Genomic DNA, 20,203 nt, shown 5'->3' on the forward strand with positions numbered 1-20,203 from the left:
TAATACCAAATTAACAATTAACCGTACTTAATTAAAGTATTATCAGCCAAATCAAGAGCAATCGAACACCGAAAGCTCTGATACAACTTGTAAAACCCTCGGATCTATCTCAGATCTAAGATCTAATAACTATAAACGGATCTAGTTCATTGTTGCTCTTAAACGATTATATGTTGTGTGTATATATATATATATATATATATTAGTATTAGTTGTATAGATATGTGTATGTATAATATAAGATGATTAATTAAGATGAAGCTTGAGAGGAAATCTAGTCAGCAATTCGATAATCTTAACTCAAAACTTAAATTAAACAGTGGACGAACCCACTATATATAGAAGACAGGTCTAGTTCGTTACACATTCCGTAGCGAACTAGCCTCCTGCTTCGTTACAATACATTAAATAACTATTTTAACGAAACATCCCCTGATTCGTTAAACATCCTTAACGATTCAGGAGGAACTTAACTTAAGTTCTAGTTCGTTAAACATCCTTAACGAACTAGACAGTTCCTTTAACGAACTAGCTTAATTTAATAATATCTTTTACATAAATAAAAACAATAAATACAAAACGATAATTACAAAGACTCGAGACCCAAAACTGTGTACTAACAATTTTTCAAAACTTGTTTATAATACTATATAAAAAAAATACATAGAATGTACTTTAGATGTGTATTAATATCCAAATCCGAGCACTTGATCGACTTCCCGCTTTCATTTGTGAGCTTCACCTGAGGCATTGTAGCATACCAATTAGTATTTAATAATATATAACCCATAAACTTACAATCTTACTAAACGTGAACTCGTAGTTTCCCAAAGTCAACTATAACCAGCATAACATACACACATACGAACATAGCTTACGCCCAAACTTATATGCCCGACCCATGCTTTTGCTCATGATGAATAATTCAATACCTCATACCTTGTTTTCGAGTCATGGTTGGATGTCTTGTGAAATATTTACCTTTACGAGGTTCATGTCTTCAAGTTCATACAATTGAAAGTTCAATCCTTCTTAATCGAACTTATAAAAAGATTCAAGATCATCACCCTTTTCTATACCATTTATACAAACATCCACTAACGGGTCAAAATCCAAATTAATTATACTATTAGATAACAACAAACTAACGGGCCATGATCAAAAAATCGATCAAACATATCCAACATAACATGCTAAATAATACTAAAAGGATTGTATATCCACCGGTTATCATTTGGTAGGTCATGCATACACTTTTGACCCGTTATGAGATTAGTACGCTTCTTGCTGAAAATCACTATTTTATTCACAAATAATTCAAAAACCTCATTAAACGATTTCAGAAAAATCTATAAAAATTACAGAAAATCAACTTTGATGTTAAGTAACTTCTTACCAAAAATCATGTCAAAATAAAATGCTTAAGAATTCAAAATAACATCTGCAATGGACTGGGCTATTTGTAGAAAGTCGTTATTTTATTCTAAAAACAAATTTACAAAATCTCATCAAATTGTTTCAGAAAAATATATAAAAATTACACAAAATAATTTATGATGTTGTTTAACTTCTGTCCAGAAATCATGCAAAAATAAGATGATTAAATCCCTGAAATAACACCCGCATGTAGGTTGACCTGGTTCGGACAGCAACTATAATTTGGTTACACAAAATTGTTTTGACCTCTTTACTAAATCCATTTGACTTGAAACCTTTTATAGGACCTACATATATGTGTTGGGAATGTTGAAACTAAATTTCATATAAAAGAAATACTTTAGTAGTACCCGAAATAGCCCTCGACCCGTAACTGGGCTATTTTGACAGCACCATAAAATTTTACCAAACTAACTTTAACAAATCTTGCAAAATATAAACATGGAGCCACTATGTTGTATCATAGCAATATTAAATGGTGTTGTCCTATACCAAGATATAGATGACTTACCTGTACATCGTTGACTTTGTTTGTTGGTCGTGTTGCTCGTTAACTCGTTGACTTCCAAGTTATGCCATGTTTATGCCTATCTTGACAACAAGTTGATTTCTCATTTAATTAAAACACATATCATCATTGATTCCAACTAGGTTTATCATAAGTCATGCCCACCAAGCTTAAATAATAAAACAAATTATGACACAAGCAATAGATTCAACCAATACATGTTTCCCTTTTTAGCATCAAAGAAATCTACTTTCTTTAAAATCACCAATAATACCATACTTTAAGTTTTCTAGCATAAAATCACCATTATTTAGATTCCCAAGTTCTGTTCAGATTCTACTCAACAGCCACACATGATTTTCATCCCCACCTTACTAATTTGTCATTCTAGCAATCAAACTTCAACATGCAATTGAATCTAAAACTCAATAACTACAATTAATCATTCTAGCTTGTAGTTTAAGGTTTATGATACGAAATTCAGGCATCATAAACCTGATATTGAAGGTTTGGATCGAATACTCATATGTAACCTAACTCACGATTTCATAGCCATAATATAAGAATTACTTACCAGAGCCTTAGTGATTAAGCATAGAAAAGACAATGTTTTCATCTTCCAATTTCAAGATTTAGTGTGAGATTCGGCCCTCATGGCTTCTCTCTTTCTTCCAGTGAACATCAAAGGAGGTGTCGACCTCTTTCCAGATCAAATCTCCGTGTTTTATTTTCTAACTTTTCATAACCACCCCTTATTTTACCATTTTCAACCGTTAAACAAAACCAGTCCTCTAAGTTACTAAACTAGTTACATACACCATTAGAATTTACGTCAGATTAAAAATTAACGAAATTATCAAATACATTTTCTCATTTCTCATACCATCTTCTAAAATTTATACCATAGTAACCCGTTGAAAGTATTTCACTTTGGTGAATATATATATATATATATATATATATATATACTTTTCAAATATTATAAAAAATAGGATGTTACCTTCTTAAGGCAGTTATGATTAGGGAAGTTAAGTATCCAAAATGGTTAGCTAATGTGGTAGTTGTTACAAAGAAAAACGGAAAGTGGATGGTATGTGTTGATTTTACGGATTTAAATAAAGCATGTACAAAGGATCCTTTCCCCTTACCACGCATTGACTCCATGGTGGATGCTACAGCAGGACATGAAATGCTTACCTTTATGGATACTTCATCTGGATTCTAACAAATTTAGACGGAACCATCTAATCAAGAGAATACAACATTCATGACTCCTACTAGCGTATATTGTTGTATTGATATGCCTTTTGGACTAAGAAATACAGGTGAAACCTATCAAAGACTTTTCAATATGATGTTCAAATACCACTTGGGAAAGACCATGGAAGTCTATATAGATGACATGGTGGTCAAATCAAAGAGAGCAGAAGATCATCTCAAGGATCTCCAAGTAGCTTTCAACATCCTTGACTAATACGACATGAAGCTCAATCCATCTAAGTGTTATTTTGGTGTCAAAGCTGGAAAGTTCTTAGGATACATGGTGACCAAAAGGGGAATAGAAGCTAGTCCTGAGCAGATCGAAGCCATTGTTAACTTAAACTCTCCGGTGAACACAAAGGATGTTCAAATATTGACGGAAAGAAATGCAGCCCTGAATAGATTCATCTCGAGATCTTCAGAGAAATGCAAAGATTTCTACGACATCTTAAGGAAAAAAAAGAAATTCAAGTGGACCCATAAGCATGGAGATGCACTTCAAGCTCTTAAGGATTATCTAGCCTCAGCACTAGCATTGATGAAACCAGTGGATGGTGAGCTGTTATCCTTATATCTAGTTGTTTCAGGTAATGAAGTTAGTGTTGTTCTAGATAAGGATCACGATGGACAACAACATCCGGTCTATTATGTAAGTAAAAGTCTTTTAGACGCCGAGGTCAGGTATTCTTATCTTAATACTTGCTTTAATCATGGCATCAACTAATCTAAGACATTACTTTGAAACTCATAATATCATTGTTAGAGCTAATTATCCTATGAAGAATGTTTTTAGAAAACCCTAGATGTCAGGTAGGATGACTAAGTGGGTTGTCAAGCTCAGCAGTTATAATATTCAATATGAGCCTAGAACCGCCATCAAATCACAAGCACTTGCCGAATTTATAGCTGATTTCAGTAATGACTTGCAAAAGGAAGCCGATTTGGAGGTCCAACAACTTGAGGAGACCAAGGATCCTTGGATTCTCTTCACATATGGTGCATCAAATGCCAGAGAAACAGGATTGGGCATACTACTAAAATCGCCAAAGAGGGACATAATACCCTAGTCTATAGCCTGTGAGTTTCAAGCTACCAACAACGAAGTAGAATAGGAAGCATTAATTGCAGGTTTATTGTTACCTAAACAAATGAGGATCAGGTATCCTCAAGTTTAGATAGATTCTATATTTATAACAAACCACTTTAATGGTTCATACACTGTAAAAGGTGAAAAAAGGATCAAATATTTAAAAATTATAAAAGAATTGGCAAAAATCTTCAAATTGTTTAGTATAATTCAGGTACCAAGAGAAGAGAATGTTGGGGCAGATGCCTTAGCAAATCTAGCATCATCTTTGAAGATCCCAGATGATATAAAGATACCGATCATTCATGTACTTTCTCCAGCAATTGAGGAACAAGAAGCAATGGAAGTAACAACGGATCATCCTGGAGAATTTAAAGATCCTCAATCCAGTCCTTAAGTAGGATCCTGGATCCTCCCGATTAGGAAATTCCTCCAAGACGTAGAAATCCTTTATGTAGAGAATCCTAGAGCTTTCAGAATCAAGGTATCCCAATTTGTTATTTTACAAGATACTTTGTATAGAAAATCTCTTGCAGGTCCCTACTTAAGGTGGATTGAAGATCCAGAAATCCAAGAAGTGCTTAAAGACTTTCATGAAGGTGACTGTAGTAACCATACAGGGGCATAGCGTTATTCTCTAAAATACTTAGGACATGTTACTCCTGGCCAACAATGAAGAAGGATGTTATGGAATATTCAAGGAGATGTGATGCTTGTCAAAGACATGTAAACATTCTTCATCAACCAGCAGAACCTATGTACCGTATCTCTTCCTCATGGCCTTTCATGAAATGGGGGATGGATATTGTAGGTAAATTACCTAAGGCACCAGGTGGGAAAGTCTTCATGCTTTCCATGACAGGTTACTTCTCAAAATGGATCGAAGCAGAATCATTTATTCAAGTCCATGAAATGGAAGTTATATACTTTATTAAAAGAAATATTATAACTAGATTTGGCATCACATCTGAAATTATTTGTGATAATGGATCCAAATTTATTGGGAAAAGCTTTTGTGACAGCTGGGGTATAAAGATGATCACTTCTACACCAGTCCATCCACAAGCTAATGGTCAAGCATAGTGAAGCAACAAAATCATCATCATCATCAACTTTAAGAAGAAGCTAGGATTCAAGAAAGGCAAATGGGCTAAGGAACTTCCTTATGTTCTTTGGGCTGATAGAACAACACCCAAGAATGCGACGGGTCAAACACCGTTCTCGTTGGTGTTTGGGGCAGAAGCTATAATTCCTAATGGTAATTCCTACTGCCAGAACAAGCATCCATGATCCTCAAGCAAACAACGTAAGCCTTATCCAGGATCTAGACACTATTTATGAGCTCAGAGACTTAGAAAAGGTCATGATGGCTGCATATCAACATAGGATGGCCGGGGCATATAACAAGAATATCAGGATCAAAAGGTTTCAAGAACGAGATATGGTCCTAAGGAAAGCCTTTCAAAATACGACAAATCCGGTAAATGGAAATCTAGCACCCAAGTGGGAAGAAACTTACCTTATTGAGTCGGAAGTAGGAAATGGGGCATACCACTTACTCACAATGGAAGGTGACAGACTACTAAGAGCCTGGAATGCCTTGCACCTTAAAAAGTATTTTATGTAATCAGGATCAAGGATCCTTAAAGGTTTGAGGATCCTAAAGTTGGTACAATCTTATCCTACTATTTATTCATTTTAAATTTTTGTTACTTGTTGTTAACCAAGGAAAATAATATTCTTAACTTTTACTTTCACCAAGTTATGATTTTATGCGGAAAATGCATATTTCAAGTGAGTATACAAATGTTAAGGGGTTGGCCATCTCTCTCCCACGTTTAAGGTATAATCTCATATGATTATACCTTCTAAGGTTTAAAGGTTTTCACATTTCATACGAATTAGAGTTTTGACACTCTTGCCCGAAGCGCACGCTATTCAAAGTATAGTTTTGGGCAATGGGACCAGTACATGCTTAGTGGTTGGCAATTTCATTGCTTTCAGCTATATGGAGGATCCTACAAAAATTGGTAGACGTACCATACAGAGGTTTCTAAAATTTTCATGTTAGCTAAGGTTTTGGCGTTTTCACTTCACTTACATTTAGGACTTACCCCAATTTAACAGAAGTATCTTTGGCTTAACCCCAGTTTCCTTAAGTTTAACACTCGTAACGTTGGGCTTGACCCTAGGTTTTTTGGGCTGACCGCAACATTTTAGGCTTGACCCCAGTTTTTTAGGCTTGACCTCAGTTTTTTTGGGCTTGGCCCCAGTTTCTTGGGCTTGAACTCAACTTACTTGACTTAAATCCTAAGATATTTGCAACGTGTATCCTTAGTATAATTACAAGCATCTTTGAAATATGTGTGGTAAAATAGGTCTAATCAGATCTTCAGGTATGATCTTTAATTATCAAGCTATATTCATTCAAATTATATTTTTGAAGACCATTATATTCGAGGATCTCGGATCCTTAAGTTTTATTTGAAAGGATAATCTATTTTATAATCTTTTAAAGAATAAATATTAACAACTATGTTTTCATTATTAATAAACAACCGACAAATAGATAAAAGATTATAGTTATTATTATACCACCATGATTTACCAAAATTATTAACCCGGATTTCACCATTTAAACATGGGCCATCCACCCGGGTTAAAACATGTGTTAGTAATTGTTCATAGGTTGCAGGGAAATAAAAGAAGGGACATCAAAGGATTCATCTCCGAAAAAAGAGGATCCCTCCGCCTTTGCTACCCCTCAAGATTGTCCAAGGATCACAGATCCTTTATCCTAGTTACCTATTGTTTGGTTACAAACCATCAAATATTCAAAACACAAACACATAAAATGTGGGCTTGGACCTAGTCTTAACATCCTTTATCTCCCACCTAAGCAGCTCTTTCTTTAGCTGCAATCGGATATATAGGCGGAGGGGATGTTCTTAATAAACTCTATAGATATATGATAATTATATCTAGCTTGTCAAATCTCATCTGTTTTTGCAGGATGTTTGAATTTAAAGGCAAAATGGCAGATGTGATCTTATCACAACCGCCATTTTGGGGGCAATTGTTAGGCATGAAAATTTGACGTTATGGATATGTTATCCTGGCATATGTTCCGGATCAGTTATCCTTAGCATGTGTTTCAAATCCTGTCTGGATCAAGGATCCTCAGTACTTATTATTTACTAACCATTGTTCTCTTTGTTATATTAATACTATGGCAGGTACAACGGATAAAGAGTAAGTCTACCCTATTATTTTGCCGTCCAAGTGGATTATCAACGTGGTCAAAGCGTGTAAAAACTCCATAAAGGAAGTGGCGTGAAAATAGGACATTAGTTACTTTGTTTTTTATTTTTATATTGAAGCTTAATGCAATTGGGTCAGATACATAGTTCACACTTGTAACACCCGCACTTAGCTCTCTTGTAATCACTCCATAAGCTTCCACCATTTTAACACCGTACTTTGATTAATATAGTGGTGATAGACGATTTTTCATCACCCGAGGTTTTATGCCGGCGGTCACCTGCTGATCAAAGGCGTTTCCTCGTAACAAATCCTTGTGTTCATTCTTATTCTACTCACGTAATCACCATTGTTGATCATGCACCCTACCTCACAAAACTGATATGGTTATATTATCCTTAAATCCTGACCCAAACAATTATGTATATTAATTATTTTATGTAGTTAGTTCTAGTTTCTCTAAAACTAATACCAACAGAAAACAAAAGCACCAATAATTGTGAGGATACTTTTAAGTACAAAAATTTGTCAAAGATCACTCCATGAGAGGAATTGTAAGAAAAAGAAATATTTATTTACATTAGAATGCTCACTCATAGCATATTAAACCAACGTAATGAATTGGTGGAAAACAGTTTAAACTAGTTATGTATATTAAGTGCGTTACCATATTAACTGTCACCACTTTTGTTTTAGTTTAGAGAAAATGCTTTAAAAATAAATAACTAATACACCTAACTCAAAATATCAAGAATAAATACACATATATCGATCTCCCTGGTCTGGTTTTATATGAATCGTAAACCAAACTGTTCGTTGCAGCTTTAAAACATCAAAGCCGAACGACCGCAGGAAAAATAAAGTAAACATCACACCAAACTGATTGCCGGTTTAGGCAGTTTCACAGTTTTAAACTAAACCATGAACACCCATATAATGCATTATGCCTAAAGGTTATTAAATCTAGACTAAGTCCTCATAGACCAAAAATGTTAAAAGAATAGATTAACGAACATAAACTAATGAACATAAAACAAACGTAAACTAACGGACATGATTTAACGTAAACAAACAAACAAACGTAAGCGAAATTAAATGAACGAACATTTACAAATATAAATTACCGAACTAAACATGTGTTCACTAAATAAACAAAATCAAACGAATTTGTTCACGAACTGTACACTGAACGCTTGGTTCTTCTATAGGCCTAGTAAGAGATACAAGTAAAGACGAAACTACCATTGATACATAAGTTTACTAAATTCCCAATTACTTTAAACTTGATAGATTAAGCCAGCTGTCAAAACTTTTTATAAAATATAAATAATTTAATCAATAAAAGTATAACCAACTCATGATAATGTTGGAAGTAGAAACATTAAATTAAGAAAATTTTGCATGCATTTATCTATATATTAAAAAGCAACCTATCGGTTGTGAGTAGATGTCACTGTTTAACTATGTTGGAGGATTTTATGCATAGCGTAAAACCTTTACTAACGGTTTAACCTAGTTATGTATATTAAGTTCTTTACCAATTTTATTGTCACCAATTTTGTTCTAGTTTTAAAAAAATTATTTAAGGATAAATAATTAACACACCTAACTCAATATATCTAAAGTAAATAAACATATAACGATCTTACAGTCTGGTCTGGTCGGGTTTAATAAGGACGATTTTTGGTATAAATCGTAAACCAAGCCGTTCGTTATAGTTTTAAACTTTGAAGCCGACCGACTAAATGCAAAAAAAAAGTAACTGACCATCAAACTGTAACATCCCGAAATTTCTATGAATAATATTTAGTATATTATTTACGTTGAAAGAATTAACTGGAGTTAATAGAAAAACAATAATAATTTAAAAATAAGGATAATATGATGGTAGGTTAATTAGATGGAAATTAATTATGGATTTAAGATGAAGATGTGCATAAGGTCCATGAGCTTAAGGAGTATAAATATCCCTTAAACCCTAAATCCTTTCCATCTCCATCATTTTACACCTTAGCCTCCACCATCAAAAACACACACTTAAGCCAAAAACTCTCTACTCTATTCTATTCAACGATCCAAGACAAACCGAAGGTAAGAAATCGTTTCTCTAAGTTGACACAACATTCTAGAACTCGAAACCGTAGGCCCGTGATACCGAATGAGCGGTTTGAATCTAGATCTTGTTGGGGTTTAATAAGATTATCAAAGTCATATAAACTCGTTTATATGAAAAACACAGCGGATAATAAAATTTTTAGATATCGTTAATTAGATTAATATAAAACCCAAGACCCAGATCCATATACGAAACTACATGCTATCAAACAACCATATGGTGTTTTCAAGATACTACCTTTCAAGATGAAGCTTGAAGAAGAGAACGATTTTGAATGGCTAGTCTTCAAAGGAGAAGAACCTCAAGCTTGTATACCCTTCAAGCTTCCAACAAAGCACCCTTGGATTGCTAGGATTTTCACTAGAAAACTCCTTCTTGTTCCTGTTCCCTTTGGCCAAAATTGGGAGAGAAAGAAGAGGAGTTTACTTGCTTTTGTGTGTGTGAGAGAGAGTAAAAGATACAACCAATGCACCTCTTTATTTATGGCCAATTATCTGTCATGCATGTTCTAGAAATAGCAACATAATAAATAGATAAGAGAGAAAGATATTTCCTCCCAAATATTCAAACCCTTTCATTTAGTTACTTATGTTATATTTGTTACATATTATAAAATGTAACATAACATAATGTAAGTAACATGCATCATTTTATTTAACCAACTTAAATAACATTATAAATATCTTCCCTCAAAATATAAATTATCCATATAATTTATTTATTGCACAAATTCAAATATTTAGAAACCCATTTTCTAAATATTGTGAGTGTTGATATTTATTTGTTTGATCATATCTTGAAATAAATATCGTGGTTGTTTGTCTAGCTTGTTATTGGGTATGACCCGACTTAGATCATAACGTAGTAGCCACATCAACTCTAATATGTGTCTTGGGCAGACCGATTCCAATAATCTCCCACTTGCACAAGATACATAGAAGATTGATGCAAATAGCAAATGCCGCCTAACAACGGTTTACAACCCCTAATACGAATGACGAAGTGCCATTCAATAACATCATCCCCTTCAAGTCCCTCCCTTGAAAATGATTTAGGTCAATCTATCATTTATACTTTTACCACATATGTCATGTCAAATATAGAGACACATAGTGATCATTCTCTGTTGATTTAACTTAGCATGCCTTAGACATCTAACTCTCAACGAATAAAAGGGACAAATCCCTTTTTGACAACATACATTTCTCACAATCACCTTGTACTACACTTGAGCTTAGCCTTATGTACTGTCATGTTTCAAAGCAGCGAAGAACTAGGTCAAAGTATATTATTTGGTTAATATCAAGAGCCAATATGTATCTCAGGTTGGAGGATACTATGATATAAGCCTTTACTCAAATTTACTTATGACCACCAATCACAAGGATTCCATGCAGTAAAACTTGAGGGCGGGTTAGTCCAATATTTATATCTCATAAATATCTATGAACCTTGGCAAAAAACCCTTGCTCTATATTCATAACTTAGGAATATCTACAATTCCAAGTTAATAATAGTCTTACCTTCATATTTGTTCCCACAAATATGAGTGTCTACAAACATTTAGAATAATTAACTTATTCATAGATTTAAACATGCTAAAATGGAACATAACTCAAATGTCATAATCATAAACCATAATCATATGAATGAGTCAATATAACAATTGTTCCAATATCCAAATACAAAATAGATCAAATCCAATCACTAGAATATCGAAGTCCTAAGGCGCAAGTATGACCCTCATGCTTCGGCCTTTAAAGGAGCTTTGTGAGTAGTTCTGCAATGTTTTGATCAGTGTAAACTTTGCGAATACATATGTTTCCTTTTTCAACTTCGTCCCTTATGTAATTGAAACTCCGCTCAATGTGCCTTGTCTTTTGAAGTGCACGGGGTTCCTTGACTTGAGCAATTACACCCTCATTGTCACAAAAGATCTCTAGAGGGTCCTGAATGGTATAGACTACCCCTAGGTTGGCAATGAACTTTCTTATCCACATAGCTTCTTGAGCTGCCAATGAGGCGGCGATGTATTTAGATTCAGTGGTAGACAATGCTACCACATCTTGTTTTGCACTCTTCAAAGAGACTGCCCCACCATTCATAACGAAACATATCCCAATTGTGATCGAGAATCATCTCAATCAGTTTGGAAACTCGCTTCCGTGTAACCCTTTACAACAAGTTCCTCCTCACCAGAGCCATATATTAGAAGCATATCCTTAGTCCTTCTAAGGTATTTCAATATACTCTTAACCGCCATCCAATGGCTACTTCCCGGATTTTGTTGGTATCTACTTGTCATGCTTAAAGTGCATGACACATCCGGTCTTGTGCGTATCATTTCATTAATGATGGATCCTATTTCCGAAGTGTATGGGATTCCATTCATTTTCTCTTGCTCATCCTTTGAGCTTGGACATTGAGACCCACTCAATATCGTTCCTCTTTGAATAGGTACCAAACCTTTCTTAGAGTATTCCATCTTGAACCTTTTTCAAGATTTTATCGATGTATGCATTTTGGTTTAAACCTATTAACCGCCTTGATCTATCCCTATAGATCTTCATTCCCAAAATATAGGCGGCTTCACCAAGATCCTTGATGGAAAAACAACTCCCAATCCAGGCTTTTACACCTTCCAAGGTTGGAATGTCATTTCCAAATAGAAGTATGTCATCAACATACAATACTAAGAAAGTAATGATGCTCCCACTAGCTTTCTAATACACACAAGCCTCATCAGCGTTCTTGATAAATCCAAATTTGTTAACCTCTTCATCAAAATGGTGATTCCAACTCCTAGATGCTTGTTTCAATCCATATATTGATTTTCTTAACTTGCATACTTTATTTGGATATTGTGGATCAACAAAACCTTTGGGCTGAACCATATAGACATTTTCCTCAAGATGTCCATTTAGAAAAGCGGTTTTGACATCCATTTACCAAATCTCATAGTCATAACATGCGGCTATCACAAATAATATCCTAATAGACTTTAGCATTGCCACCGATGAAAAGGTCTCATCATAATCAACCCCCCCTTGAGTTTGAGTAAAACCTTTTGTTACAAGTCTTACTTTATTAGTATCCAAGTTTCCATGCATATCGGTTTTCTTCTTGAAAACCCACTTACTTCCAACCGGTTTGGAGTTAAGAGGTGTAACAACCAAATCACACACTTGGTCGTCATGCGTGGATTGCATCTCAACGTTCATGGCTTCAAGCCATTTGTCATAATCAAATTGTGATATTACATCATGGTATGCGGTGGGTTCATCCGAATCTACCACATAGCATCCATCCATGAAAAATCCATATCTTTCGGGTGGATTACAAATTCTACCAGATTTGCGAACATTTTGTGTGTCTTTATCAACCATTTGATCATTCTCAACAACCTCTTGTTGATTGCTAGTATCAACCAAACGTGTATCGACTTGTAGTTCTCGATCCACCTCGAGTTCCACCGTTCTACTAGTTCCTTCATAAGGAACTTAGTTTCCAAGAACTTGGCCTTTCGATCAATAAAAATCTTTTGCTCGGTTGGGTTGTAGAAATAATATCCCATAGAGTCTTTGGGATATCCTACAAAGTTACACTTAGTGGATCAGCTTTCAAGTTTGTTTTGGGTGTTGTGCTTAACATAAGCCTCACAACCCCATACCTTTAAATGTGATAATGATGGAACCCTTCCATGCCATATATTTAAAGGTGTCCTGTCCACTTTCTAGGTTGGGGACATATTTAGAATACGGGCTGCCGAGAGCAATACGAAACCTTCTAGCCATCATAGATCGAATCATATCCAATAGAGTTCGATTCCTCCTTTCGTACACACCATTATATTGTGGTGTTCCGGGTGGAGTGAGTTGTGAGACAATTCCACAACTCCTAAGATGATTTTGAAAAACATCACTAAGGTATTCACCTCCTCTATCCGAACGAAGTACTTTTATTTTCTTAGTGAGTTGATTTTCTACTTCATTTTGGAAGACTTTGAACATTTCAAAGGCTTCATCTTTGTGTCTTAATAAGTACACATACCCATAACGACTATAATCATCGATAAAGGTAATGAAGTATCTTTCACCATTCCTTGTCATTGCCTTAAAAGGACCACATACATCCGAATGTATGATACCTAATAAGTATTTTCCCCTTTCGTTAGTTCCACTAAAGGGTTCCTTGGTCATCTTTCCTTGTAAACAAGATTCGCACTTATCAAATGAATCATCATTTGATTCCAAAAGACCATTCTTTTGAAGTGTATGTATGCGATATGTGTTTATGTGACCAAGGTGACTTTGTCAAAGATAAGTCTTACTTAAATCAATTTCGAGTTTCTTGATGCTTGATTGGTACAACTTGTTATCAAAGGCTGTGTTATCATGAACAAATTCATAAATTCCATTAGACGACATTACTTTAAACTAAAATCCATTATTCATGAAAGCACAAATACCATTGTCCACAAATTTGAAATCATAACCATATTGTCTTAAAAGAGAAACGGAGATAGTGTTCCTAGTCAAACTAGGAGCATACAAAGTGTTTTTCAAAAAAACTTCCAAACCATTTGGGAGCTTCAAAATATAGTCTCCTTGGGCTTCGACATCAACCTTTTCTTCGTTGCCCATGAAGAGACTTGTATATCCGTTCTTGAAATTCTTATTTCCTTTGAACTCCTGCAACAAATTGCATATATGAGTTCCACATCCGGTATCCATTACCCATATGTTAGAAGAAATAACATTAAGATAAATATGGATCATGAAAGCTGTACCTGAGGTTGCCCTGCATTCCTCTTGTCTTTCAACTCCTTGAGATAGGTTGGACAATTCCTCATCCAATGTCCTATCTCACCACAACCAAAGCACGGGTCCTCCGAGCTAACCTTTAGCTTTTTCTCCTTTGGTTTGGGTGGTTCCGCTTTAGTCTTCCCTTTGAACTTTCCTTTGACGTGTCCCTTACCTTTTGCAACCCATGCCTTAGGTTCCGAGTGATGCCTCTTCTTATTGCCACCTTCATTGATCGTGAGAACCGATAAAACCTTTTTACCCATTCCCACTTCGACCGTCTTGAGCATTGCGTGAAGCTCACCAATGCTCTTGTCCTATCCAATCGTGTTATAATTCATGAAAAAAGTCTTTAATCTTTTGGTTAGGACATTGAGGATCATATCCGCGGCTAACTCATTTGAGACGGGACAATTTAGCCGTTCAAGTCGATCAATGTGGCTTTTCATCTTAAGCACATAGGATGAAACATATTGGGTTTCTTTCATATGACATGCATGAAGCGCTCGAACCGTTTCACCCTAGCTTGAGTAAGGAACGTTTCTTTAAATTGGGTGATCATGTCATATGCCCCATGATTTTCAAAATCCTTTTGAATTTTGTGAATCATAGTTCCCAACATGAGACAAGAAACTTGCACCAAATCCTCGGTGTATTTCAACCAATCATTATAGGCATCAACATCAACAACGTTTGGTTCATCGGGAAGAGGATCGTCTAATATGTAGGATTTCTTTTCATGCTTGAGAAAAATTCTCAAGTTTCGATACCAATCCATAAAATTGTTATAATCAAGACGATCATTATCAAGTATAGCTCTTAGTGATTGCTTATGCACGGGTGGGATAATTGCGTTAGGTGGATTATTGATTACGGCTATTTACGTAATTTAACAAAGCTCAATTTTAGTATTTTCGGTATCATTAACTTATTTTAATCGTTAAAACCCTTTATGTCTCCAAGACAGTTAATGATGAAAATCTAGAACCCAACGTTACATCCACATAGTAGTTAGGTGACCTTTTTATCCTACTATTGAATTAACAAGGTAGTCAACGTTTGACGATTGAAAACCTTGGCAACTTCTAGTTTTTTGGGATCAGTTAATCATTGTATGTTTAGTTGGCATGTTTAATCCCATCAACACCTTTGTATGCCATGCTTCGGTGAGCCTATTCACATGGTTTCCAAATCAAGTCGTCCTACTTATAAACACGTGTGAATTTGCACATACAAGTGGTTAGGTGACCTTTATCCCACAAATATGGCAAACCCACCTCAAACTCACAAGTTTCCTCCAATGTGGTTAGGTGACCTGTATCCCACATCGAGTTCCCAAGCGATTTGAGTGTTGTATAAAAAGATGGTGTTAAACTTGTTTTAAAAGGGATTTAAGTTTTCTAAATTCTAGATTGGAAAACTATTTATGTACCTTGCATTTGCATGTATTCAAATGTATGGTACTTTGTTTGAAAACCAATTTTTAAAGTTCCTTTTAATAAAACTCATTTTATTGAGAAATCATTAACCATTAATAACCAATTTTATTACCTAATGATTTCTAAGGAACCAATTTTATGCAAGTTGTTGATTTTAAATTGTTAACAATCCATATGCAAAACAAAAAATAAATCAACAAAACAAGCATAAATAAAACAACCACAAGTCCATAACCATAGCCACCTAAAATGACAACACTTGTTGACATAAACAAGTGTGCCAAAAGGTCTCTCCTAAGGGATGAGAATGACACAAGGCATGTGAACAGGTGAACTCCCACTTGACCCCGCATCCAAATGCTTCAAGTGTCCACCTTGTGTTGTGACTCTTTCACTTTATTTGGGCTCCAACTTCAGCTCCTAACCTTTTAGGCCTCCATGTATGGGCTTTGGCCATTTGGCTAAAATCCCATCTTGGACTATGAGGTCCATTAAGGCCCAAAACCAAAACCGTAACTTTGTTGCATCTTCTTTTACAAAAAAATTATATCCTAATACATTTTTTTCTAGTAAAAAGAAATACAAATAATCTACTTATTATTACAAACCAATATGAAATGAATAAATAGATTACAAACCAAAATAAAAGAATATTACAACCAAATTGAATACCTGATTAAATAACAACACAAACAGACATTCAAACACAAGGTCATGACTAGGTTATGAACATCCAAATGCACATCTAAGTATGCAAGGTCTTAGAAGACCAAAATGGTTCCCCTTTGCCCATAGAACTTTCGACCAAGGCAAAACAGACCGAAAGTTTCGGGTTTTGTCCAAACAAAATAATAAATCATCCAAAATAACTTAGTTCTTCAAGATTACCACATGCATGTAAAGTATAATCTTTAAAAACCAATGGGTAAACAAAAGCTCAAAACTTTCGACCATATGGTGAACCACACCATAAAACCCGAAAATTTTTTAGATCTATTGAAGCATGTATCCGTATAAGTGGCTTTTGATTTTAACAAGATTACCAAAGTCATATAAACCCATTTATATGAAAAACGCAGCAGATAATAAAGTTTGTAAATCTTGTTAATTAGATTAATATAAAACCCATTTTATATATAAAACCCAAGACCAAGATCCATATACGAAACTACATGCTATCAAACAACCATAGGGTGTTTTCAAGATACTACCTTGCAACGTAAAACTTGAATAAGAGAACGATATTGAATGACTAGTTTTCAAAGGAGAAGAACTCAAGTTTGTATACCCTTCAAGATTCCAACAGAGCACCCTTGGATTGCTAGGATTTTCACTAGAAAACTCCTTCTTGTTCCTTGTTCCCTTTGGCCGAAATTGGGAGAGAGAGAATAGAAGTTTACTTGCTTTCGCTTTTATGGCCAATTATCTCTCATGCATGTTCTTGAAAGAGCAACATAATAAATAGATGAGAGAGAAAAATATTTCCCTCTCAAATATTCAAACCCTTTCATTTTATTACTTATGTTATATTTGTTACATATTATAAAATGTAACATAACATATTGTAAGTAACATGCATCATGTTATTTAACCAACTTAAATAACATTATAAATATCTTCTCTAAAAATGTAATTCATTCATTCCACAAATGAAAATATTTAGAAACCCATTTTCTAAATATTGTGAGTGTTGATGTTTATTTGTTAGATCATATCTTAAAATAAATATCGTGGGTGTTTGTCTAGCTTTTTATTGGGTATAACCCGACTTGGATCATAACATACTAGCCACATCAACTCTAATATGTGTCTTGGGCAGACCGATTCCAACAAATCTAGCTTTATTCGGGTGTTTAATCAACCAAAAACGAACTTAAGGGCCACCTTAGCTCAGATATGGACACCTCAAAGCTACTTAAGTCAGTCATGTGTCTGGAACACCCACTATCCATGTACCATACTACATTCAGTTGAGTGGACTATTCCTGCACATATAAAAGAAAAATGATTTGTTTGGCAATGAAATGCAAGCTGAATCAACTTGCAGATCATCAATAACATGGACAATTGGTGCATTAGAATTGGAAGTAGGCTTAGGATCTTCATAAACTACTTCACACGCATCAGATTGATCAGTTTCATAGCCACTATCAGTTGGACTTGGAGTTTTCACATAAGGAATTATGCTTTTGCATTCTTGCACCACATAATCCTTTTCACTTAAAAAATCTCTCATATCAAATTTTTTTGATTCTTGAATTTCACCCCTTGGTTTTCAAAGAAATCCATGAGGTTCAAACCCATTTTTCATTAGAAACTTTTCATCACCATTCAAGTCTTTTGGTTTCTTCCTTTAGAAGGCATCCTTTTTCCATTTCTATCCAGTGTTTGGTGATTTCTGAGAATCATTAGATTTAACTGATCTTGAGTCTTGATTAGGAACAATTCTCAATGGTTGTATGTTTCTTTTCACAGCAGTTTCAGTTTTGATAGGAGGATTGTTTCTTTTGACTTGATCAGCCACTTTCTTCTTTGGTTTCACACCATCCTTCCCATCTTTCTTTACACTGATAATAACCTTTTGCTCAACCTTGTTCACTTTCTCCTTTTCACCCATTTTTCCTTTCCCTAAATATTCATCATACTTTTGTTTGTAGAATAGAAATCTTGACCAAATTTTGTTTCATTTGGAACATGGAATGGTTTGAAAGTGAACCTCTCATGACAAAAACCAGTGTGGTGACCATATTCATCACACTTTTTACACCACACTTTCCTTTGAAACTTTCATGAGCATTTCCCTTTTTGAATCTCTCACTTGGTTTAGGTGGTTCAATCCCAAGTGTTTTCTTTGTTTTGAGACCATCAAAATCAATTTAGAAAGGCACAAACTCTTCAATTTTGATGTCCTTTCTTTCAATCTTGCTTTTCACAAAGATTATTTTTTGTAAGTTCATATGCTCTTTATCCAAGTTTCCCTTATGTCTTGACTGTCTTTTCTCATATTCTTTCATAGTTTCAACCTCACCAATGTCAAATAATTCTTGACTTAAGAAGACAGGGTATACTATAATAAAGTAATCACTTTCAATTTTTTCTTTAGGCTTCTTCTTGTTGTTATTCTTGATTTTTCTCAATACTTCTCTGCTTGGTGGCCTTACAGCATTGTAAGCCACCTTTGTTCTTGTAGAACCTTCACATATGTCAAATGACACATGTTCTCTTCTCATTCTTTCATGATTTTTGATCATCTTGGGAGTCATCTTGGGTAGATCAGGGAGTTTGTCAATTGAGTTAGGTTTCTTTGCCTTCTGTTTCTTTCTGCTGCTTGGATTTCTTCATTTGAAACTTGATCACTAGAGTCACTTAGATCATCTTCAGTGAAGTCATCTTCAAAAACTTGCACACCAATTGACTTTTCATCTTTCTCATCTTCTTTCAAAACAAACTCTCCCTATTCATTAATAGTAACCTTGTCATAATGTTCAATGAAGTCTTCCTTGTCTTTGAATACATCTCTGAATTGATTGAGATAAGCCTCCCTTTTCTCCTTATCAACTTTAAGAGAATAGCTACTGTTAAAAGGTGGAGAAACAACTTTTATTTGTCTTCTTCTTTAACCTTGTTCAAAATACCACATATGTTTCCAGTGGATAATAGATTCTTCAGAAACTCAACTTCAACTTGTAGTGTGGTATTTTTCACCTTTTCTTCAACAACCATTTTCTTTAGTCCTTCAATCTCAGCTACATACGTTGACTGAGTCCTGTAACTGTTCATACAATCTTCTTCAAGGCTTTTGATCTTTTCTTCATAAGTTACATCACTATCTTGATACACATTTATCATACTCTGTTTTCTTAAGCATTCACTCTCCAACTTTCCTACTTCACATTCAATGCATCAAGTGTTTCAAGTAATTCAAGTGTGGAGTTTGGATGTACCTGAGAAGAAGTAGATCCAGCTTCCTTTTTAACTTTTGCCATGAAAGCAACATTGGCCTTGGTTATGTCTTCAGCATGATCACTCCAATCAAAACCACCTTCTTATTGAGCAACAAGTGCTACATTTCCTTGGTTTCTAGGCTGGTTTTGGTTGTGTCTGTTGCTGTTGTTATGAGCATTTGGAGGGTTTTGGATGTTGTTTCTCTGGTAATTTTGGTTCTAAGGTACAACCTACTGATTGTTCATTTGAGATTGCTGGTAGTTGCTGTTAAAGTTGGGATTGTTGAAATTGTTGAAGTTGGTGTTTCTTGGCTGCTGGTTTTGCTGGTACTGGTTCTGATTTCTTGGT

At 34.8% G+C, this 20,203-nt stretch overlaps 1 long non-coding RNA gene across 1 annotated transcript; it reads right to left on the minus strand.

The window, feature by feature from the left end:
* Positions 1 to 669: 669 nt before the first annotated feature.
* On the minus strand, positions 670 to 2,540 carry LOC143556126 (uncharacterized). Its single transcript, XR_013139324.1, has 3 exons — positions 2,520 to 2,540; positions 1,949 to 2,024; positions 670 to 742 (listed from the first exon to the last, which is right to left on the minus strand). It is a non-coding gene; the product is annotated as an uncharacterized LOC143556126 (long non-coding RNA).
* Between the last annotated feature and the right edge of the window lie 17,663 nt (positions 2,541 to 20,203).

The sequence above is a fragment of the Bidens hawaiensis genome, unplaced genomic scaffold (assembly GCF_021521415.1).
Source record: "Bidens hawaiensis isolate Kalapana, Puna unplaced genomic scaffold, B.hawaiensis_p1.1 tig00018482_1, whole genome shotgun sequence".
NCBI classification, from domain to species: Eukaryota; Viridiplantae; Streptophyta; class Magnoliopsida; order Asterales; family Asteraceae; genus Bidens; species Bidens hawaiensis.